The 24,230-nt window shown below is 39.9% G+C and overlaps 1 non-coding gene across 1 annotated transcript; it reads left to right on the top strand.

Moving 5' to 3' along the window:
- The first annotated feature begins 23,445 nt into the window (after positions 1 to 23,445).
- LOC115600472 lies at positions 23,446 to 23,650 on the top strand. Its single transcript, XR_003988999.1, has one exon. It is a non-coding gene; the product is annotated as a U2 spliceosomal RNA (small nuclear RNA).
- Positions 23,651 to 24,230: the final 580 nt, after the last annotated feature.

Raw genomic sequence — 24,230 nt, 5'->3', positions numbered from 1 at the left:
CCCTTTAAGTTTCTGTGGTGCATATGGTTCTTGGTCATCTGAGGATTTCTGATGTCTTCCTAAGAAGGGTCAGCTGCTTCTTCTGAGTTTCATCTCTTCCATCACCTACTATCCTCGAGCACAGACTCTATGAGGAGAGGCTGAGAGAGCTGGGGCTGTTCAGCCTGGAGAAGAGGAGGCTCAGGGGAGACCTCATCGCTCTCTACAACTCCCTGAAAGGAGGGTGTAACCGGGTGGACGTTGGTCTCTTTTGCCAGACGACTTTCAACAAGACAAGAGGGCATGGTCTTAAGTTGTGCCAGGGGAAATTTAGGTTAGATATTAGAAAGAATTTCTTTACGGAGAGAGTGATCAGACATTGGAATGGGCTGCCCAGGGAAGTAGTGGATTCTCCATCCCTGGAGATATTTAAAAAGAGACTGGGTGTGGCACTCAGTGCCATGGTCTAGCAACCGCAATGGTGGTAAAAGGGTTGGACTGGATGATCTCTGAGGTCCCTTCCAACCCAGCCAATTCTATGATTCTATGATTCTATGATCCTCTGCAACATCAGAGGAGCAGTTGGATCATCTCTGGGGGTCTATTTTGTATGTCTTCACAACTTCATCACAGTTTAATTTCTTACAGTAGAAAAACCAAGCAAACAAAATCTGCAATGAAACAAAACAGAAGGGCTGGTGTGAGCATGTAATTCCAGAAAATCCCCGTTAACTTTGCTGCTATGAATAGACTTTCAACTGGGACTGGAACATGAGCATCCAAAGTATTTTTGTGGAGTGCAACTTTAAGGGAAGGTTAATATTACAACGAGTTTAATGTGTGTTGGGTAAATAGCAGAGATCTGGAGAGTAAGAGTGACACAGTATCAAAGTGTTTGTGCCTCCAACTCTTTTATTTTGCCCAAGGAACTCTCAAAATATCTCACCCTCAGCTAGTAAAAACAACTGTTAAAAAAAAATACTAGCAGACTGACATAGAGGCTTTTGGCACAGCAGAGAATGGGAAGCATTTCAAGGAGTGTTTTCTGCTTCATTTTATGGAGTTCATCACTATGGAAATTGTGCTTGTTGGTCTTGGTAAAGGGTGACATATCTGGTGGGGGAATAGTTTGTATTCAGCTATTTGTGGTATGCTTTCCAGTGAGAGAACACAGGGAACTAAAAGGAGAGCAATAAAGCAAGAGAAGACATAAAACCCATGAAAGCTGTGGGGGGGAAAGAGCAATTTTTTCAGTATATAAGGAAAGATTAAAAAACAAATCCCCAGATCCCATGTTCTCACCACAAAAAATAACACTTCATGTTGATTATTATGAAAATGGGGTATAGGCTCTAAGAAGAAACTCCTAATAGCTTTTAGTAACCTCAAAAGCAGATTTACCACCTGAAGATATGGCTCGTATTTTGCTTCTGTGTCATAGGCAGTATTACATTTCCATTTGGATCTCCTGGAAATATGGATGAATGAGATAGAAATCCATGACATATCTGGTGCTTATTCTCTAAGACAACTTCAGGCATTTCTAGATGTAGAACTCAGATAGACTAAAGCTGTATTCAAGGTTTATGGAGCAGAAATAAATGAGCAGCTAAGAGGACTTCTCTCTGTGGTAACCCAGATATTAAAATTGAATGGTTTAGACCATTTTTATGTAGAATGTGCCCCCTGCCAATATGCATTTATGTGGTCAAAAAACATTGAAAAAAAATTTTCCTGGTGTTGCAAAGAAGAGAGCTTGTGAAATATTGGGAAAGTGTTATTTTTAACAGAAATTATTTTTAACAGAAAACAACTGGCAAGTTAACAGCACCTTTTCTTTCCTGGCATCTTCATTCCTCTGCTAAATATAGTCAGTTTTGGAAATTACACTCTCCAGCAGCATTAGAATCTTCAAGCTAGGACTGTCATAGATAGTACCTCTGTAAATGCTCTTTTCTGAGACTCCCATCTTGTAGCTGCTCCGGATTACAATGCCAACATGACAACTGAAAAGTTTTGTAATGGTTCCAAAACTCCAGTTTCTGTCTTTCAGGTAGCATGACAAATTTACAACTTAGACAATATTAAAAATAACTTCATGTATGTCTCATAAGCCATTTTCTCAGTATCATATCATGATTTTTCTCTCCACACATTCCTTCTCCTCTGATTCACAAATTCATAAAAAGCAAGGCTGAAAAGAACATAAAGAAATCATCTTAGGTTCTTCAGCCTGAAGTAATATCAAATGCACCTAAATCTTTCTAAATGGATGTTTGTCTGAGATCTGTCAAAGTATTTCATACTAGCCAAGCAAAATATTCCTATTCTTAAGTATTCTTTATGTGTCAAAGTTACCCTTCCCTTCCTGCAAGTCTGTTGCCCTTACATAAAAGAAATATATAGAAGATGTTATATAATTTTTCTTTTATATATTCAGACACTTTTATAATGTGTCTCATGTCTTCTTTCTAAACTGAGTCTTTTTTCTTTTCTCTCCTGTAGGGCTCTTGAGAATTCATCTAATACACCCCCTGAACCAAGGAAAGCTCTCCTATATTTAAACCTTTTGTATTTGATCAGTGTTTGTCCTCTTAATAACAGAGATTTCATGATCAGTGTAGTCACAGATGTGTAATTAATGGTTCATGTCTGATCTTTCCCCAGTAATTTACCTTCTGACTTACCAGTGTCCAATAAACACTTCTTAAATCTGTAGTGGAGTATCTCTGCTCATGTGTCTCTCAGTTTCTTTCAGGCAAAGAACTGCGAAGTTCTCATATGGCCAAATAAGATAGAACAGCAGGTGCTGGCTGCATTTCATGTAATTTATAAACACTTCTAAAGTGAATATGGTATTTTGTCTTGTGTCCATTTCAGAAGCAATGCAGGCTGCATTTTTGCCTCTCTCAAAAGGGTCTGCAACATTACACTGTGGTATTTAAAGCAAAGTGGACTTTATTGTTTAGGGATACAATTCAGAGCCTTTGAAAATATTCCAAGGAGTTTTGTTGTGACTTATGATGATGCAAAAAGCATGATAGTGGTGCGTGACATATATTGTGACGTTTTAGGGTGATCTGTGGGGCTGACAGATGGCTTTGCCATTCTTTTCACATATACAACCCCAAAACACACACTCACACAATATTTCATGCATATGCCATGCTTAGTGCCTCCAGAGCCATTCTGATAACTGGAGGTAATTAATAAGGTTTAATGGCATAGACATGCACTGTCCTGCAGCAGGCAGTTGTGAGAAAATAAACTAAGCATTTTTAACATTGAGTCATCCACAGTAATGAAACATAAAATAATACAAGTTAGAGAGGGAAAAGACCTATTAAGTCATCCACTCCATCTCCTGCCAAGGCAGGCTTCTTTTCTGCCATATATTATTAACTGCTTTCTTCAGTGTAGTTTTAAATTATTCAAGCTATTTGATTTCCGCTATTTCCTTTGGGACACTACTCTACAGCTCAGTTCAGAGGTATGTTTATTTATTCCTTGCTCTTTAAGCAAGATTTTCTTTGCTTACCTTTACTATTTAAAAAATAACTTTCCATATTCTTTTTAAATTTTTTTTTTGTTGTTGTTTTTCCTTATTACTCTTGGAGCTGGGATGTAAAATGAGTTATAGATGGGGCTCTGGATGAAACAAAGACAGGAAGTTCTCCTGTAAAATCAAATGAAGGGAACATGTTTTCTTTTGGGTTTTCTTGTCTGTTTGCTTCTAATCTCACCCTGCATCTTTATACAACTCACAAACCAGAGCTAAACATGACCGTAGCCTTTACACACTGTTGAACAACTCCTCCTACTACTAGGGGCAACCATCTTGTGGTGCTAACTACCCCCAGGTGGTGGTAACTACCCAGGTGCTGGTGGAGGAGACAGCATGGGGGCCATCCATGCCCCAGAGGAGGCAGGAAGAGATGGCAATACAGCTCCCAGACATGGCAGAGGTTTTTAACCCTCCAAAATGTAAGGTCAGCTCAGGCCAGTCCTGTCTACTGCAGAAACTTTCCAGGTCTCTCGTCTCTGGGCAGGCTGTCACAGGGAGAACCACCAAGCACCAAATGTACAGGACAGCAGAAAACACAGGTAAATGATTACAAGGAATGGTTAAAAGGCATGTGCGTGGCGTAAAAGGATAAACAGTGAAGAAAGAAATGCTTAATCCCAGTCGTTGAGCTGTGCCTTCTCAAGTGTTTCAGCAAGCTCGTCCCCAGCCCTACGCTCCGGTACACTTTACAAGAAGTTTTCAAGTAATGGGTGTTTAAAAATTAACTGGTGCACCCTGTGCTGTACACTCACCAGCCAGGGCCCTTTGAAGTGGGCAGAAAAATCTCCACCAGTTTCAAAGGGCTTTGAAGTGGGCCTGGAGCACAGGGAGGCGGTAGTTAATTTTACACTTGGATACAAAAAACACCCTGAAGGTGAGCAGGGGGGTGGTGGCAGTGGCAGTGGTGGGGACAGTGAAGGCCTCAGCCCTGCTGTCCCCCTGGTGGCAATCGCCACTGGGGAGGTGGCGGGGGCAGAGCCAGGGCCCAGCCGCACGGTGTAAAATGGCTGCCAGCCAGCACGGCGCCCAGGCTGCAGCCCTCCCTCTGGCAGGCGCCTACCTCTCATCAGCTAGATTAAGGCAATGCAAAAGGACATGGGAAAAAAAATAATAAAAAAATCTGCCCTTCCTCTAAGCGATTACAAACGTTCAGTCTTGGGAAGAACAGCAACTGTGAAGCAATGCCCTGGGAAACCACTTTGTTTGGAGAAGGGAATGGAGAGGAAGGCACACATAGTATGGGGGTAGCTGAAAATCCTGTGAACACCAAGAAACATTGAAGTGCGAAGCAGCCGGGGTCTTGGAGTAAAGTGAACACAATGTGAGAGCAGGCTGCTGCTTTCCCGTTTTCACAAGGAAATTAAGGTCCCCTTTGAGCAATCATAGATAAAACTCCAGGGCTAGGTGACAACCAACAGCAGCAGCTCCTTTGTTTAGGGGTGCTTTTCCAGTCCTCTGACAGAGAAGAAGTGATGACCCTCTTCTTGGTGAACTAAAAGTCAAAAAAAAAAAAAAAATCTCACTCCTAAGTATTTAGTGAGAGCACTGTAGAGGATGGAGGCCATTTCCCAGGCAGTCTCAAGGTGCAGGCACAGCTAGACAGCGCCTAACATGGCTGCCAGCCCGTCCTGCCCTGCTACCAGCACCAGGCCTGCCTGGCTCAGCAGCCCCTGCTGGGGACAAGGTGTGTCTGTGGGGGTCCCCATAGCTCAGTCTCCACATTGTGCCTCTTGGGGAGCAGGGCTGAGAGTGCTTCTTCCACACCAGCCTGTCTGGGGCTCCCTCTCCATACTGCCGTGCTCCAGCTCCAGTGCCATGTCCTTGAGGTGGCCTCACTCTGGCTGGGAGACACGACTGAGATGCACGATGTCACCTTCAAGAGATTGGTAAGGGACAAACTGAGGGCAGGGACCAGTGCCTGAGCATCAGCCTATGAGTGTCAGATTTGGATTTTATTTTCAAGGAGGATTTCTTGCAAACTTGTTCTGGTTTCCTTTGCATAACAATATGGCTACCTCAGAGTCTGGCACATCCATCTTGAGAATGAAGGCTTTCTGCAAGACATTTTCCTTTATTATTAATAAACTTTCAGTTTATTATTAATAACTTTCAGGGTCATTTGAATCGTATTGTGCTCATGTCTGATTGTACTCCTTAGAATAGCTTTAGACAAAAAAAGCACAGCAAGTTAAAAATAATGATTCATATTATTTCAAAGTATTTCACCAGATATCTTCAAAAAATTTGGTATGTGTTACAAGTTTCCACTTTGTAGAAACCACAGATGTTTCCAACAAGCTCATTAATTTTTTCAATTTTTATGAATGTGCATGATCATATTAATCAAAATGGTAGGTTTTAATTCAAACAGTATCTTCTTCTTTTAACCATATGAGCTCTAATTAGCATTATATATCCAAATCAGCACAATTCAGTATGAGATTCCATGAGAACACTTTTTCTGGCATGCCACAGGAACAGCTGCATTAAGCAGTCCACTTAGGGATTCAAGCAAGTGAATTTCTCCTGAAGAAGGGTTTGCCCACTCCAGCACCTGAACTGAACACTAATAAGCACTTCAGGCTGTTTTAATTACACTTATTCCTTGCTTCCTTGGCAACAGTTAGACTTTAACTCTACATGTGCAAAACACCATGAAACTGTATGAACTCGTGGAAAAAAATATTTAGTAAAATAAGAATGAGACTGGAATTAAGAACTGCATAGGAATCCCAGAGATTGCATATAGAAATTTCCATCATTTACAAAGATTTTAAAAGTAGTCCCTTCGAAATAGTTTAAGTATAGCTGACCCTCTCCTGGGAGGGGATGATGGACTATAGCAGTTCCTTTTAGACTTGGTCTAAACTTTGTAAACACACCAGCTGATAGCAGAAAAATGTTCAAGTGAGTGAGGGAGTTTCCATAAAGCGGAGAGTTCAGAGGCTGATGGGTCTTAGCAACAGGAATAAAATACTTTGTGAAAGCTGTTCCTTTCTAGTTGATCATTAAACTTCTCTTCTCAAATGTGTTTTTCTCTATAGCCATTTCCACATGAGAATTATGTGAAATAGATTCCTGGATTGGTTAGTGACTATATTGCTGATAGGCTATCCATACCTTGATTTGTGTTTTAAATATGTAAAGTAGTCACACATTAGATCCCATAAAAGACATTTTCAGCTACCAATTGAAAAAAAGATCATGTTTGAGGTACATTTTTGAAAAGATACCTTTCATTTTCCAGTCAAGATTTTCATTAATTTGTCTTTTGTCTCAAGATAAATATTTACAATTGTTGTCACTAAAGTAAAGCTTACCTCACAGGGTCACCCTGATATGGCAGCTCTATAGGAGCTTCAGCTGCTTCCTCTTCTGTACATGAGTAGTCACTTAATTTTGATAGTGGTCAGTACTTAAATTAGACTTAGTAGCAGGTCTACTATAGTCACAAGGCATTACACTCCATAAAGCTCTGTAGCTTGCAACACTGCCCCTGAGCTAAATTATCCCTACTTCTTATCAGGACTAATTAACCTGAGCAGAGTCCAAGCTGGCACAATACTGGATTTGGTCCTGAAGATGGCTGGGTTGCTGCTATCCTGAGGATGCCCAATGGCCATACGTCATTATCCAATTTATGTGGACCTGTATGTGGATGTTTTCAAACATTATATTGAATGAATATTTTGATCCAGTGCCAGAGTGACTTAGCTGGTGAGTTGGGAGATGGAGGCAGAAGGCTCCAACCAGGTCAGCTATACACTGAGATACCAAATGAAGGCAAATGTTTGCAGTGCTATATCCAGTCACAAATGAAATCATGTAGTTTTCTTTTTCTGCAAATGGATTTCTTTTCACATGGTCAAATGGTTTTTGAAGAGAGTAAAACAACTCACACATACTGAACAGTCCCTCTCTCTGCCCTGGCATGCACTGGTACCAGAGACTTCCTATCGGGATTATGAACTCCTTTCTTAGCAGGAGGGCCTGGCCACTAGGTGGGAACTGAGTGCCACCTTCAGACCAACACATTTCTTTCTTTTCCATTCCATTCCACAGAATCCAGAGGTGCACCAGGCAAAACACACCCAGGCCAGTAGCTTGCTTGAGTATTCCATGGCCAACCTCATCTGCTAAATTACACGTATGTAAGAATACAGGTAAAGAAAATATACATACTCTGTCACTGGAAGACAGATGCAAATATTTTAAAATAGAAAACATGAGCTGGTAGATTCTTCAAAAGAAGATTTTCTGTAACAGGAAAGTTTCCAGTGAAATAAAATTCCAGCTTCTTTTGTTTATTAAAAAGCATGTTCAGTGCTTTTAGAGGGATGATTTATGTTCTAAAATATCTTGATCTCCTTTAGCCTCCATTGTAGTTACATTTGAGACATCAGTTATTGCTATAGCAACAGTTTGCTTTCAGAAAAACAGAATTTGTCAGGGAATATTTCACTTCCCTACAGAATTAAGGAGCTGGTAAGGACTAAACCAGAAACATCTGAAATCACAGGTTAGGGAATATAGAAGGATGAAATACTGCAAACATCTTATTCCAGAGTGTCGTCAACTTTCACAGCTATTTAATATCTGAAAGCCCCAACACTTGCCAAACTTTTATTTGAAAATTTGTTTAATTTTAAAACAAAATCAGAAAACATCTTCCAGAGAAGACAAATAGAGGATCTTTTGTAATTGTATTTGCTGTTTATAGGGAAGTATTTGCCTTGTTAAACTACCTGAACAAGCAGTTTGGAAGTACTGGTAGACAACCATGACTACTAAATAAAGGATTCATATAACATAAATGTGTTTGAGAAATTGAGTGGCACACAGAAGTTGATAGATGACACAACGGGAACTGTAATAATGAATTCCAATGGTTTATACAAGAACAGACATGTTGAAGCATGATTCATGCATAGAAAAAGTTTTGCACACTACTTTTGGAAAGTTAGTGCGTGTCATGCACATAAAATGCATGCCACAGAGTCAAATACCTCAATCTCATACACCTTTTCCCCCCAACAAATAAACACACTGTCTCTGTATCCTTAGTTACAGATTTGTGTATTTTTTCAGTTACACTGAAACTGGGCACAGTACTGAGCACAGCGTTGGAAAAATGGAGTTTATAGAAACACCTTTCAGGGCACTGCTAAACATGAATGTACATGAAGCACAGTTTGACATGTGACTATATGACAATTTTAAAAAGCCAGCAACGAAAGAAAAACCATGCCTGAGGGAATGTGGACTGTGAGTGCCAGAGCTACTGCTGAGGATGAGGCACAGCAGCAAGTAAAAGAGCACATGAACAGAACAGAAAGCTAGCACAGTATCTTCACAGGCCCCTGCCAGACAGAAAAGGCACAGCCAGTGCTAGTTGGAATCCCATTTAAAAGCACCACGCTGGTGGTGACTCATTGCTGCAACATTAAAGTATTCCCAGCTGTGTTTTAGAACAAAACAAACAACCTAAGAGCTGTCAGTTCGATGTGTACAATACATTTATACCCATACATATGTACATTAGGTTTCATACAAGCAGTGACATTGTGGACAGCTTCTGGTGTGGTGAAAAAAGGGAGGAATCACATAAAGCATCTCAGAACACCAATGCATATTTAGCACTTCCAAATGACAATGAAACCAAGAAAGCATATACTGTCACCTTTGGAAAATTTGTTCAATTGAGAGATGAAAATCAAAACAGTGTCTGGCCCTGACAGAGCATACTTCACATAACTTGTCTACTGTGCCATACAACACCAATTTTCTATGTTTTATGTTCAACTTGTAATGGATAAAACAGCCTCTCTATTAACACATTACAGAGGCCGTCCTGTGTATTGTTTGAGGCAAATGGGAGCAAAGTTTGAGTTACTTTCTGGAGTCTTTATAACGGAGCACAATCAAAGACTGATGCCTTACTTTGTGGGACTGCCTGGTGTGTGGAAGACAAATAAAACACAACAAACCCCTCTGATGGAAAAATGGTTGCAACAGCAGCTGTACTGTTACATGTAGCTATGCTACATAAAAGTTATGGAGTTGCAGGAAATTTTATGTCCCAAAAGTGTGAGAGATGGCAAGGACAGGCTTACTGCTTCTCCTGAAGTGTAAGATGGGTTAACCACTATTGCAGGCTGATCTTGCATGTAATACAGTCAGAGGAACAGACCTACCAAACAGGAACACAGGTATCTTTGGGGAGATGCACTGGTCTGACAACAGCTCTGAATTGCACCAGCTGAACAGTGACAAAGCAGAAGTAGAATTCAAACTGTTGTCTTACCAACAGTAATAATTACTTTCATCACAATAGAATGTCTGGGGTTGGAAGGGACCTTAAAGATCATCTGGTTCCAACCCCCCTGCATGGGCAGGGACACCTCCCACCAGACCAGGTTGCTCAAGGCTCCATCCAGCCTGGTCTTGAACACTGCCAGGGAGGGGGCAGCCACAGCTTCCCTGGGCAACCTGTGCCAGTGTCTCACCACCCTCACAGGAAATAATTTTTTCCTAGCCTAATCTAAATCTCCCTTCTTCAAGTCTGAAACCATTTCCCCTTTTCCTCACATGTGAAAAGCTATGCAAAAATCCCTACCCCAGCTTTGTTGTAGTCCCCCTTCAGATATTGGAAAGTCACTATAAGGTCAACTCAGAGCCTCCTCTTCTCTGTGCTGAACAACCCCAATTTCCTCAGCCTGTCTTCATAGTGGAGGTGCTACAGCCCTCTGATCATTTCAGTGACTCTCCTTTGGACATGTTCAAGAAGCTCTTTGTCCTTCTTATGTTGGGCACTCCAGAATTGGACACAGTGCTCCAGGAATTTTATTGTTGGCTTGGGACAGAAAAAGGTAGATTACTGAAGCCTGCTTAGGAGGCAGCTGCTGTGTTCAAATGTGCTGATAACTGAATGGTCATCACCAGCCTCAGATACTGAGTGAAGCAGACCTCTGACAGGCAATCTGAATCTGAGTTACGTGTAACCTACACATTGAAGAGTGTCCTTCCACTCTGCTTTCCAGGAAAAAAGATTTAATATGCCACCTACCCATCTATATATCAAGAAAGTGGACCAGCCATTAATACACACTATTTTTAATAATCTTTTAAGTTTCAAGTGCCTTTTGTAGAATCTAAACAGAAATATTTATTTCTGTTTGAATTCCTAAAATATTCCTGAAACTTGACAGAGAGCCTGTTTCTTGCAGAGTAAGCTAGACTGTCAGGAGAATCATCGTTTGGAAACTATCAGTATTACAGCAGGGAGTAGCCTTGGGGCCTTTAATTCAAAAGCAGGGAGAAAAGATTCTTAAATGTTGCCTAAGACCTGTAGAAAATGTTAGCAGAGTTTTAGCTGACTTCACTACATATTTAATACTAACTTATTTGTCCCTTAACTATATTAAATCTTTTAATAGCAATTTTTAAGGATTGCAACAGTCCGGGAGAGTTCCAGATTTCTCTTTGGCTAAGAAAACCAAGAAGAAAAACAATCTGTAAAGTAGAAGTATGTGAGTAGGCAAAACCTGAAGTGTTCAGTGTTCAGACGCTAGGAAAGGTTGCACTGATCTCAGAGAACCTGGCAAAGAACAGCAATATGCAGGGGCCTCTGACCTTTGACTGAAAATTATACCAGCTTCTCTCAGTTTTTAGGGGTACCTGCTTTTTTATTTGCAGACTGTAATACATTTCTGGAGCACTTAAAGGCAAAGAAAAATACTAAATGAGAACGTAGTGAACTGGTTCTCATTATGAATGATGCAAAGTGCTACGTATCTATATTTTTGGTTGAATTTTTAACTTTTGTAGGGCAGGGGGAGAGACCTACTACCCCATCACTCAAGAATAAAGTTATTCAGTCAAAATTGTTCTTAAGAATTAGAACTTTTCTTTCAAGTCTCACCAAGAGTCTTCACTTTCATGGTTGATTTTACATGGAAACTGCTGCATGAAGGTAATTGCTTGTGTAATGAACCAAGTAGACATCTTTACTAGGGTAAGCATATTTGTTTGCCATAGTGAATATAATACTTCCAACAAACCAGATTATATTTTTCCATCTAGATTAATCAACTCCAAACAATTAGATTATGTTCTGCAGACATCTTTAAACAATTTATCTTAGAAATGCATCAGTACAAATAAGATGACCACATAAGAAATACTTAGTGGAAGCTTTATGCACAAAATCATGTAATTGTTTGTGTAGGAAGGGACCTCTAAGAACATTTCATTCCAACCCCCCTGCATGGGCAGGGACACCTCCCACCAGACCTGGTTGCTCAAAGCCCCATCCCTGTGCACAGAGATGGCCTTGAACACTTCCAGGGATGAGCTATTCACAGCTCCTCTGGGCAACCATTGCCAATATCTCACCACTCTCACAGTAAAGAATTTTTTTCCTAGTATCTAATCTACCCTCTTCCAGTTTGAAGCTCTTCTGCCTCATCCTATCACTACGTGCCCCTTCATGAAGTCTCTTCCCAGCTTTTCAGTAGTGCCTTCAGGTACTGTAAGGTTGCTATAAGGTCTCCAGGCTGAACAACCCCAACTCTCTCAGCCTGTCTTCATAGGAGAGGTGCTCCAGCCCTCTGATCATCTTCGTGGCCCTGTTACTATTTCAGGCTATCAAAATTTCCCACAGCATTTCCATTACACCTATTTTCAACAGTGGTGCAAGAATCAGGCAAGAAATGTGATAATTAAATATAAATTGCTGACTATGCAAACATTCAGGTATCTGTATTTACTTTTGTATTATTTTTCCATGCCATGCATTTAAAACCACGTGTTTAATAAATATATATTCACACGTGGTTTGATTATATGGAAATCTTGAAGAATTTAGGGTCTTTGATACAGTTCGGGTTCAGTTTACCCCAGTACACGCAGGCACTGTGAACATTCATGTATTTAGTTGCATTTGTAAATTAGTCAGCGAGTTTGTTTTGGATTACATGCATTCTGTGGTTTTCTGACATAACAATGTAGTCTCTAAATTCAAAATCAGGTCCAGAAAAAATAGATCATTTTAAGCCCCAAGATCCAGGCTGTCAAAGAGTCTCCAAACCGCTATCAACTGCCCTGTATGAAAGCCAGGGAAAAGTGTTTCCATAATCCAGGTCATGCTGGAGTTTTTATCCTCTTGAGGAGAGTATTCCCATGGATATTATTAATTTTCTTGCTCCAGTAATTATGACAGGAGGATGCAGCAGGATGTTTTGTCTGGTGGTTTGGTAGAAACTCAAATAAGATATTTATCATAATTGTCCACTCTGACCTAGAATCTGTACATTCCTGGATCTTCCCTGGATTACATTTTCCATACAGAAATAACACAAATTTATGCTTTTTTCTTTTTCTGCCTAGTGCTGTTCAAAAAGTGATCTTGACTTCTTTTCAAAATAGTGCAGGTTTTCCATAGTACCAGTCAAGTCATGGTGATGTGATTTTTTTCATTTGTAGTGGCCATCCTAGAGACTTAATATTCCTGCTATTATTTCAAATCTACATTAAATCAGCTTTGATACTAGGCAGGGAGAGTCTGCCCAGACAGCTTCAAAGACATGTAAAGCAGTTACACTTATTCCATTACAGCACACATTGGTTGCTATATTAAATTCTTAATAAATTTACAGTAAAAGTCCTGTGATAGTGAGGCATAAACTTCCCACAGAAGGGAAACATTAAGTAAGTATTTCTGCAGTGTCTTTAATTCCTTTTGTCTAGACATCACAACAGCCATTAGATTTATCCTGCCAATGTTAATAAAGTCTCTTGAGGACACATGTTAAATTAAGAACCAGAGCAATAAAAGTAATGGAATGAGAGTTACCTTGCTATACTAATCATAATCATAGAATCATAGAATCATAGAGTGGTTTCAGTTGGAAAGGACTTTAAAGATCATCTAGTTCCAACTCGCCTGCATGGGCAGGGACTCCTCCCACCAGACCAAGTTGCTCCAAATCCCATCCAATCTGACCTTGGACACTTCCACGGACGGGACATAGATAACTTCCCTGGGAAACCTGTTCCAGTATCTCATGACCCTCATGCTAAAGAATTTCTTCCTTAATGTCTACACCAAATCTACTCTCCTCCAAGTTTAACGCCATTACCCCTTGTCCTTTCACTACACAGCCTTGTATAAAGTCCCTCATGAACTTTCTTGTAGGTCCCCTTCAGGTACTGGAACGGGGATATAAAATCTATTGCTATAAATGTACTGCTATAAGGTTTCCTCCTGGTTTTCTCTTCCCAGGTTGAACACTCCCAATTCTCTCAGTCTATCTTCACAGGAGAGGTGACCCAGCCCACTGATCATCTTTGTGGCTGTCCTCTGGATGCACTTCAAAAGCTCCATTTCCTTATGTTGTGGGCCCCAGAGCGGGACACATCCCCACAGATAGGGTCTCACAAGAGCAGAGTAGAAAGGGACAATAACCTCCCTTAATTTGCTGGCCATGCTTCTTTTCATGCAGTCCAGGACGTATTTGGCTTTCTGGGCTGCAAGCACACTCTGCTAGCTAATGTCGAGCTTCTCATCAACCAGCATCCTGAAGACCTTCTTCCCAGGGCTGTTCTCAAATCAGTCTCCACCCAACCTGAGCTTGGAATTGCCCTGATCCAGCTTCAGGACCTTGCACTTGACCCTATTGAACTTCAGGAGTTTGGCATGGAATGACCTCTCAAGCCTACCAGGGCCCCTCTGTAATAATACAACTTACCTTGATGTACACACATGCATACAAATACATACATATATTTATAGGTGTATATATGCACATGTTAACTTCTGAGCTAAAACCTCCAACTCTCAGTAGCCACCAGCATGGTGGTACCTCAGTCTGGCCTCTGGCTGAGCTCTGGTGCCCTCCTAATCCCAAATGCCCCCCTCACAGGTAGATCTGAGCCCACCCAGGAAGAGCTCTCTGCCATCTTAGTGGATTTGTCAATGACACGACAGGACACTCAGGTGAGCCTCTGAGCATTTTGGGAGCACAACATGCTGGAAGCTTTGGTGGGGTTACCCAGACCCCCCTCCACAGGTGCTCCTGCAAGCAGGACTCAACCAAAGAGTCTCTCTCTGAATCCTCCAGTGCTGAGTGGATGGAATGAGGGAAATGCACCATTTTAGACATTATTTTTTTCCAGTTAGAAAGAGGACAGCATCTGTCTCTTCACAAGGAAACACACAGGGAGAAACAGGAGGAGTAGAAGTTGATTGGGCAGAGGTTTCATCTTGAACTGATAAATTTTTACAGTGAGAATAATTGGTCACTGGAACAGTCTCCCTAGGTACATGGTGGAAGATCCAGTGAAAGAGATTTTTCAAGATGCAATTGGACAGAGTTAATCTCATCTGAGTTCTCTTTCCCATTAAAGATCATCCCAGATGATCTTTCAAGGTCCCCTCCAGCCTGGGCTGTGCAGTGATTATGTGATTTGGTTAAAAATCTGCCTGGGTTCTTCTGACACTTCCAGGAGGTCTGTGACTTCCACAGGTAGAAACAGTTTTTCACTACCAGCTTTAACTGTGACAATCTCCTAAAACAAAATATATTGAGACAAGAAGAGAAACTCAGTTCTTTCCCAGCTTTGCAATGGACAAAACTGTTATTCTGTTTTTTTGGCAGTCGATATTAATGGTGAGGGGACTGAACAGAAAAGGAAAAACTTGCCTGTAGTGAGATATTTCCCTTGGTTTTTCATTGATCAAACAGAACAAAATAATTTGAGGGAAGAGAACATAATAATGTCCTTCTGCTGTAGGAATCTCCTCTTTTTTTATCAACCTTTTCTCATCTTATTTCCCCCCACGCTCTACCTCCTTCTGCACAGAGCAGATGAAAACACACCATTCTTGCAGTAACCTGAATCACAGTTTACTCTTATTTCATTGGCACTGGATTATACCTGCAGATAAAGGGGCTTCTTTAAAAAATCTCTCTAAATTGAGAAATATCCACCTTTTCATAGACTGCATCCCACACTCTACCTTTCTTGACATTGTTAATTAGTTGGAAAACAAAATCAATAATTAAGATAGTTGTGACCTTTGTTTTTTGAGATTTTTAGGGAGATTATATCTGTCTTTCAAAACAGTGCAATGTTATATTTATAATATCTTTTTTTCCAAACACCCCTATTGAACTCTATAGTTGATTTTGGATTGCAAAGGTAATGTGCTGATCTCAGCATTAGGTGAACACTGCCCACATCACCAAGCTTGGTTTCTGTCTTAGTATCCCTTTCCTAAAGACAGTGGAGTTTCAACAAGACTAAATACAGTTCAATTTGTTATTAAGGAGATAAACTCCAGATTTTCTTGAAATAGCAGCTAAAGATTACGGCCTCAACAGACACAAAAATTTGCAAGATGTGTGAAACAGTTTCTTGGAAGGAGACATAGATGGTCTTAAGGTGACAGCACATGCTTACAGGAATGGTTCAGACTCCTTTCAAAAGACAACAGAAGAGGAAAGTTTTGAAGTTCTAAGCATGGATGTTGTCACTAAACGATTCTGACCAGTTCTGAAAGAGTTTGTGATTTTTTTCTGTTTGTTGGTTTCTGTCACCACAGCAACTAACTGGTTCTACATGAAGTTACAGTGCAAGCCAGCAAGGCTGTAATGGAATACATTCCTTAACATGAGTCAACGCCTGCACTGAAGAGGAAGCACACTGTTTTGGAAATTGATTCTAAATCAGTGTGTTCTGCTCAGAGACTGGAAAGAAGAACTTGTCTGGAATCAGATTTTTTCCCCTCTTCCCTGTATTTTAAATGACAATACTTCAGTTAGGCTTTGTTTGCAATAGATCAGCAGTGCTGCTTTTCCAAGGTGACTGCAGTGATGGAAAGGAGGGAGCTGAAGCTGAGGTTGATTTGTGCCCTGCAGAACAGAGATGTCCATTGGTCTCAATGTAGGCTGGCAAGTATTTCCTCTAAGAGCAGCCTTTGGTGCAGTGTTTTTCATGTGATGTCCCACAAAACCGTGGAGATTTGTTTGCTGCTTCTGAGAGGTCTTCAAAATGGGAACTATAAACCCCAAGCTTACTGGTATAATTTAAATTCACTATCCAGGAATCTGTATTTCCTTTGGAAAACTATGAAAGGTTAGCAACCCCAAAAAATTTAAATTGACTGATGTGCATAAGGGGTCAATACCTGCTTTATGAAGTGAGTCTCATTCTGCCTTCATAAAACCAGCATCAGTCTGGAGATATTCCAATTACACTGAGAATCACACTGGTGCAGATGTAGAGGGCCAAAATTTTTCCCTGGCCAAACTGTTTTGGCTCATGTTGTATGAAAAACTTTAGACTTTGATTACTAAAGAATCAAATTTATTTTTTCATGCAAGTTTGGGGGACAGTTATGGCTCAGTTTTTAGTCATTCTAAAGGCAAATTTGAGGAAAATGAAATCAAAGTGTATCCCAAATGGCTACTTACGGTGATGACTAAAATTAAGTAAATTATTAAGTAAATTATTAACACAATACATTTAATAAGGTTACCAGTACACCTGAGGTTAGCAGTCTGTGGAATGAGCTGCATGAATATTAGATTTCTACTTTTAAGCAATATTGCATTGCCAAGTTTGCAAACTGGCAATGAGATGAAATCTTGAGGCAGGTTAGTTTTGCACCAGCATGATTCTCTATTCATTCAGAGCTAGTTCAGACTTTTTTCTGACAATGGAATGAGAGTTCACTTTGCATCACAGATATTATGTCACCTCTTCTGAAAAATAAATATACAACATACCATGGACCAGTAACCTCAAATGTAACATGTCAAATGTGTCTTAATAAATCCAACGCATTAATAACCACAATTTTAATAATGACTTAGTCTTGGAATTGCTGTTTGGATATGATTTAATGTTACTTCCCCTCAAACTTTCCATTCAGACATCTATTATAAATGTCTGCAAATTGAGCCATAATTTCCTCAAAATAAAACCAGATGACAAAACACATTTGATCCCTTAGCAGTCAAACTAAAGGAAGGTTTACTGAAAGGTTTATGTGAGATATCAGAATTAGAAATAAATTGGTCAGCAAATATAAATTTTTATTCTCAGTTTAAAGTAACTAATTGATCTCATTTTCTGACACACCCCCCCCCACTGAGTGGTATTTTCACATAGGACTTTATAAATCTTCACAGCTGTGAAGCTTACTTTCATCCTACTACTAATGGGCAAGTTGCAGACACAGTAATCTCAGGAATACTTTCTAATGGACTTGCAGGGGCCACCCTAATAAACTATGATTCATCGGCACTCCTGAGTAGAAGACTTCCTCAGAAAAGAAAATGAAAGGATTACTTTATCTTCTCTGTTGCAACATACGGAGACAATACATATGGCTAAAGAGAAGGAAAAAAAATTAATTTTTTTCTATCACTTGGATAAATATTAATAATGGTACTGAAATCTGCAAGAATGTTCACAGGAATAGCAGAGCTTGGACAATAAAATGTTGTAGATCCATGTATTAGAGAAGTCATTACACCACCGGTCTGACATCCTGCATAATATTATCTATGGACCATCCAGCATCTTGCAGCTTATATATTGAGTCTTATAACTTGTGTTCAGCTCTGAAAAGCATTTCAGACACTTTCAGTGTGAGGACGGAGAACTCTATGCCTCTTTTGGTGATTATTTGGGTGTCTCTATCACTACTGTACGTGGTTTTTACTATCAGCTCAAATTTTCTAGCCATTGGTTCTTCTTATGCCTTTTTGTACTAGATTATAATGGTAGAAATACCAAGGGGGATATTTTATACATGAAAAGTTTAGTTTGTGTATATAAACAGACTGTGCTCTTTAAATTTATCATGTGTGCATTATAAACATTATTTGGGTTTTTCCCTCCTCTCATTCTGCAGAGAGGTTACAGGACAGTACATGGTATTCCAGTATCAGCTCTATAAATAGGGATAAAAGCATTTTCCTGATATTTCACACTACTTCCCATTTTATGTTAAATATTCCTCAATGCTTACATCTTTATACTTATCTATATTTCCACAGTGATTAATGAGGAGAGGCTGAGGGAGCTGGGGCTGTTCAGCCTGAGGAAGAGGAGGCTCAGGGGAGACCTCATTGCTCTCTACAACTACCTGAAAGGAGGATGGAGCCAGGCAGGGGTTGGTCTCTTTTCCCAGGCAACTCTCAATAAGACAAGAGGGCATGGTCTTAAATTGTGCCGGGGGAAGTTCAGATTGGCTATTAGAAAGAATTTTTTCACGGAAAGGGTGATCAGACATTGGAACGGGCTGCCTGGGGAGGTGGTGGACTCTTCGTCCCTGGAGACATTTAAAAAGCGACTCGATATGGCACTCAGTGCCATGGTCTAGTGACTGTGGCGGTAGCTGATCAAGGGTTGGACTCGATGATCTCTGAGGTCCCTTCCAACCCAGCCTATTCTATTCTATTCTATTCTATTCTATTCTATTCTATTCTATTCTATTCTATTCTATTCTATTCTATTCTAATGAAATGTTTCCTAAGCCTTTGAGGTTACTTTCCCAAACTACAAATTTTGCAGAACTAATAGTTTTGCTTTTACAATGTCAGGGGGGAAAAAAAGCACCCTACATTTTCGGGAAACTTGGGTACAGACAGTAGGACTGCTACCCAGTCAGATGCTTCTCAGCCTCTTCTGGCACATGGGATAATTCTGCCCAAAGTGCAGGTATTTTCACTAGGGTTTCTCCTGGCCCAGTCCATAAGTTTCTTGAGGTGCCTCTGGACTCTTTGGAAACTTATGCAAGAGACTCCCCCCATCTTAGTCTCAGCTGTAAATTTCCTGAGAATGGTCATAGATGGAAACATTGAACAATATGGGCCCCTGTACTGACCTCCTACACACCCTGCTTGCTAGCATTGTATGCCCACCAGCCTAATGCTGAACCTTTGCCTGATGCTTTGAGTCTGAAAATGCAGCTTTCAGATCCTTAATCTCTGTGTTCTCTCCCATCCACCAATGAGCACAGTTTCCTCAGCTTCCAGAGGGGAGTGCTGAAGGAGATGTTTAGTTCTTCACAGAATCACAGAAAGTTAGGGGTCGGAAGGGACCCCAAAAGATCATCAAGTCCAACCTCCCTGCCAGAGCAGAGTTACCTACAGAAGGTTACACAGAAACGTGTCCAGGTGGGTTTTGAATGTCTTCAGCAAAGGAAACTCCACAACCTGCCTGGGCAGCCTGGTCCAGTGCTCTGTCACCCTCACGGTGAAAAAAATTCTTGCTGCAAGTCATGCAATAGAAGCACTTGAGCTAAGGTCTGCAAACCTCAGTCTTAGTCATTCAGTTGTAAAGTTTGAGGGTAGTACCAGCACCACAACATTAACAGTACTTCTGAATCTTAACTTTAATTTTCCAAATTTCTTTGCTTCTAGAAAGTGGTTAAAGAGTCTGGAATCAAGGCTTTTGACAAACTACCAACACTTAGATATTCACACAGTTCTGCTCAAAGCAACCTGAGGGAATGTTTATGTCCATTCTGTACCAGTTTCTTAATTTTCTCTTAGAAAAAGGCAGGATGTTCCCTGTATCAAAGGTCGGTTGACTCTTGTGTGTATCAGCTGTGCCCTGAAAGGGAACTCTAAATCATGGACTTTTTGTTTCTTTCTTTTTTTTCTTTTTTTTCCCCTCAGCAAGAAGGTCAAATGTCAGGTGTTCCTTAGACAGCATCATCTTGTGCCAATTCACCTATGCAGAAGAAACAGGACTTTAGGTATTGATGAAATTTATCCTGTTGCAAATTAGACCATATGGCACATGAAAGCTCCCTCCAGTCCAATTTGTAAATGACACAACAAAGGGGATTGAACCAATTTAGGATTTCCTTTCATCCTGCCTCTGTCCTTCCCCACAACTGTTCGAACAGCAGACATCTGCTTGATTTCACTAAAATGAACAGACCCATAATGAGGTCTGCTTTCCTAAATTTAAAGTTAAGACTCTGCAAAAGTATTAAGAGGACTTTGGCTAATTTGGTTGGCAAGCTAGAAAACATCACTCTTATTTCCACTATACTTATTACTTACCAAGGGCTGGAAATGTAATAATTTTCAAAAATGGTGTAATACTCAGTTTAAAAGTTCTGGTGGTATAGCTTTTTCAGACTGGAAAGCTATAAATCAGACATATCCCTGCCTCTTGTTTACTTGCTCTCCGTGACTGGAATAACTTTATTTCACAAAGTAACAGCCGAAGAAGTTGAGTCCAGATTGCAAAAAAAGAGAATTACTATAATAACAATGACCCAATGTGTTTATCTCAGAGCAAGAAACCTGTATGTTATAAAATGTACTTCACGAATCCCTCTACTGTAATATGAGAAATAGAAGTAACAGGTAGGACGTAAGTGTAGACCCTTGCCCTTTTTCAGCTATATGTAGAAGAAAGCAATGTATGGAAGTCAAGGAAGAAAAATTACCTTAGCACAGCCATCCCATAAATCTGTTTTCCATTGTTGGCTTGAGATGAAAGACAACTGCAATAATATTTTTAATTATAATAAAGAATGAACAAGATTTCCGTATGCCTAGCAACTAAGCCAAATTCCTATGCACATATAGGCCTATGGAGCATTTGGCAGGGTCTGAGTGTGAAGAGAGAGTAAAAATCCCCTTCTTTTTTGAATGTGCTTTTATAAAATCCACTGGAGATGTCTATGTTATTCCAGCACTGGCCACATCGAAATAAAAAAATCTCTGAAATCCATTGGGAGCACAGTTAAAAAGTTATTGTGGGTTTTGCTTGCTTAACAGGAGCTATGAAGAAGGAAATGAAAAAACTACTGCAGAAAGTGTTGGAGGAAGCAAAAGATGGCTATCACCACATTCTTGGATTCTTTGTGTGCTTCTGTTTTTCCTTAAATAAGAAAAAATTACAGCAAAAGCTCTAGTATCTTCTGTTGTTTTAATGAGTACAAATGCACCAATGAAACACAGCTAATAACCTTTCTTTGTTCCTTGTTTTCATGGTAGAGAAAGTCCCTTAACATTTTCTGGTTTATTCAGCTTAGTATAAACTAATGTCTAACTCCTACTTTTCTATCATGATCATGTTACATGCAATTCTTCTGACCTACACATGGCCATTTGGAATTAGGTACATATTTTGAGACAGTTTATTCTAGAGGCCCTTCTATTTTACTGGTGATATTTTTGGGTAAAATGAACCATTCTGTAGGATTGTTTACCTCTCTTCAATGACCATAAAGTCTCAATAATGAACTCAGACAGCATGCCCATATATAACACTATTTATGAAACTCTGAAAGAGGGCTCCACCATTTTTGAGGTAACCCTGAGAATCCTTTCATTTGGCCTTATGGGTCTGATTTCTTGTTTGCATGATTTTTGTTTCTAATCTTAAATTGTTGTCCATAAGTAATTTAAAACTTATTTTATATTTCATTCTGACTTAGTTCCTATCTTCTATGAACTTTTGCATGGAACCCAAAACTTATTTGTACATGGTGGAGGGCTATTTTCACAGAATGACCCCCAAGAAAAAGATTTATCATCACTGTTAACTTCTTGTCCTTAGAGGCGTTCTCCAGTTTCATGCACTGTACTCCCTGTACTCTTCTGTCTGCCAATGCAGAATCTTTCTGTATGAGTTTGTTTTGAGGCACATTTCGTATGTGTTCATAATACTGGCGTTCTTTCTTTTTTGCATGACAGACATTTATTGGAAATATTTTCTCTTTCTGCCTTTGCTCTGAATTGATGCTCTGTGTGGATGGAATGCTGTTCTTGACTCCTTCTCCTGGCATTTTTTTTGTTTGTTTGTTTTTGGTTTTGTGCATTGGATTCTTGTCTGAGAAAGTTTGCCATGAAAAATGAATAGATCTCATTACTTAATTAAAAACATAAATAATGGCACTTTCAAACTTCTTTTCCCAAAGGGAGATTGACACTCTTTCTGTACCATTTTATGTAAACATGCATGCACACACCAATGTGGGGGCCCACAGCAAACTGGGGAGGGACTTTCTGCAAGGACATATAATGACAGGACAAGGAGAGACTGTTCCAAGTTGAAAAAATTAGATTAGATATCAGGAAGGAATTCTTTACTGTAAGTATGGTTATATATTGGAGCAGGTTGCCCAGAGAAGTTGTGGCTGCCATCATGCTGGAAGTGTTCAAGGCCAGGTTGGATGGGTCTTGGAGCAACCTGGTCTAGAGGAAGGTGCCTAGGTTCTTTGTTTTCAGAATTAGTGTTACTGTAACAATGGCTTAAAAATTATTGTCAGAAACTCTGATTTTGATGACAGAATTCCTTGTGTTTGGATTTCTCATCGACTCGTTATATTTCTAGATTGGTCATCTGGTACTACAAAAAGTTACAATTAACTGTGGCTTCTCTGATGCTAAATGATAGTCTTGCTTACAAAAATATCTCCTCTTGAAGTGCTTATCTGCTTGGTGACAGCAATTTTCCAGATGTTGAAGGAATAAGAGCTTTGCAAACCAGAAGTGTGCTAAGAAATAATATTAGAGAGTAACAGTCTAGAGCAGAGAGGGCAACTGGGAGCTTGTGGGTGGTTTTACTCATCCCCTAACAGTTTAGAGTTATCCTACTGTGACTGCACATGCTTGGGCCCTTTCTTTGATGAGCAATAATCCCATCTAAGTGAGTTAAGAGAGCTGCACAAATAGACAACAGATGTGCCCAGAACTGGCCTCTGTCCCACTAAACTGTTAAGTAGCCCTGATCTAAGCGGTAATGAGTCTCAGAGGGTGACAGTGGCTCATCCTGCCTTTCATGAGCCTGATACAATTATTTAAAAAAACAGAAAAAGTGGTCTTTAATATAAAATGCTACAGTAATAGTTTCAAGGGTTCATCGCTTCTCGGCCTTTTGGCTAAGATCAAGTGTAGTATCTGTTCTATGATTCATGATTTCGGTGTCATTTTGGGGGCTTACATTAATTCTAACATATTAAGAGGAAAGTTAACTATATATATGAGGGTAGGAAGGTCCCTTTAGTATCAAATATTCAGGATGATTCAAGGCATACTGATCTCGGCAACATGTTTTGGTCCTCCTCGTGATGCATTTTTGGCTGGCACAGGGAAGCTGCAGCTAAGGCATGCTGAATCAAAACTACATTGTGCTGGGAGAAATGAAGAAGTTATTCCTATCTACTGTCCAGGAAACATTAATCTGGAGACTCATTGTTGAGTATTTTATTCCATTCTCTTCCTGGAATAATTTATGATCTTGAACTTCCTTTAACATATAGCTAACAAGCAAACTTCAGACTACATGAGTCTTTTTGACTCTTTCAATTATAAGCAGGCCAAGTGCAGAATCTAATTACTAAAATCAGCACCACATTAAGAAAAATCAGAAAGAAAATCAGCAGAATACAACACTCTGAATCACCACCATTTAATATTTTCATCTCTGGCCTTATTTCTAGTATACAAGTGGAAAGAAGAGCGCAGAACAAATGTGGAAGCTCTTCAGCTTCCTGAATGTACGTGTTCAAAAAGTTTGGAAATATAACAGGAATGCTCACACTGGCTCAGATTTCCTGTGCTTCTGTTTTCTGATCTACTCTTTCAGCTAAACTTCTCCTAGAAGAGCTATAAAAAAATCCACACTGGGAATCTACAGCATCTAC

Source organism: Calypte anna, chromosome 1 (genome assembly GCF_003957555.1).
Source record: "Calypte anna isolate BGI_N300 chromosome 1, bCalAnn1_v1.p, whole genome shotgun sequence".
NCBI classification, from domain to species: domain Eukaryota; kingdom Metazoa; phylum Chordata; class Aves; order Apodiformes; family Trochilidae; genus Calypte; species Calypte anna.
Note: the sequence above shows the minus strand (reverse complement) of the source record. Positions and strands in the feature narration are given on the sequence as shown.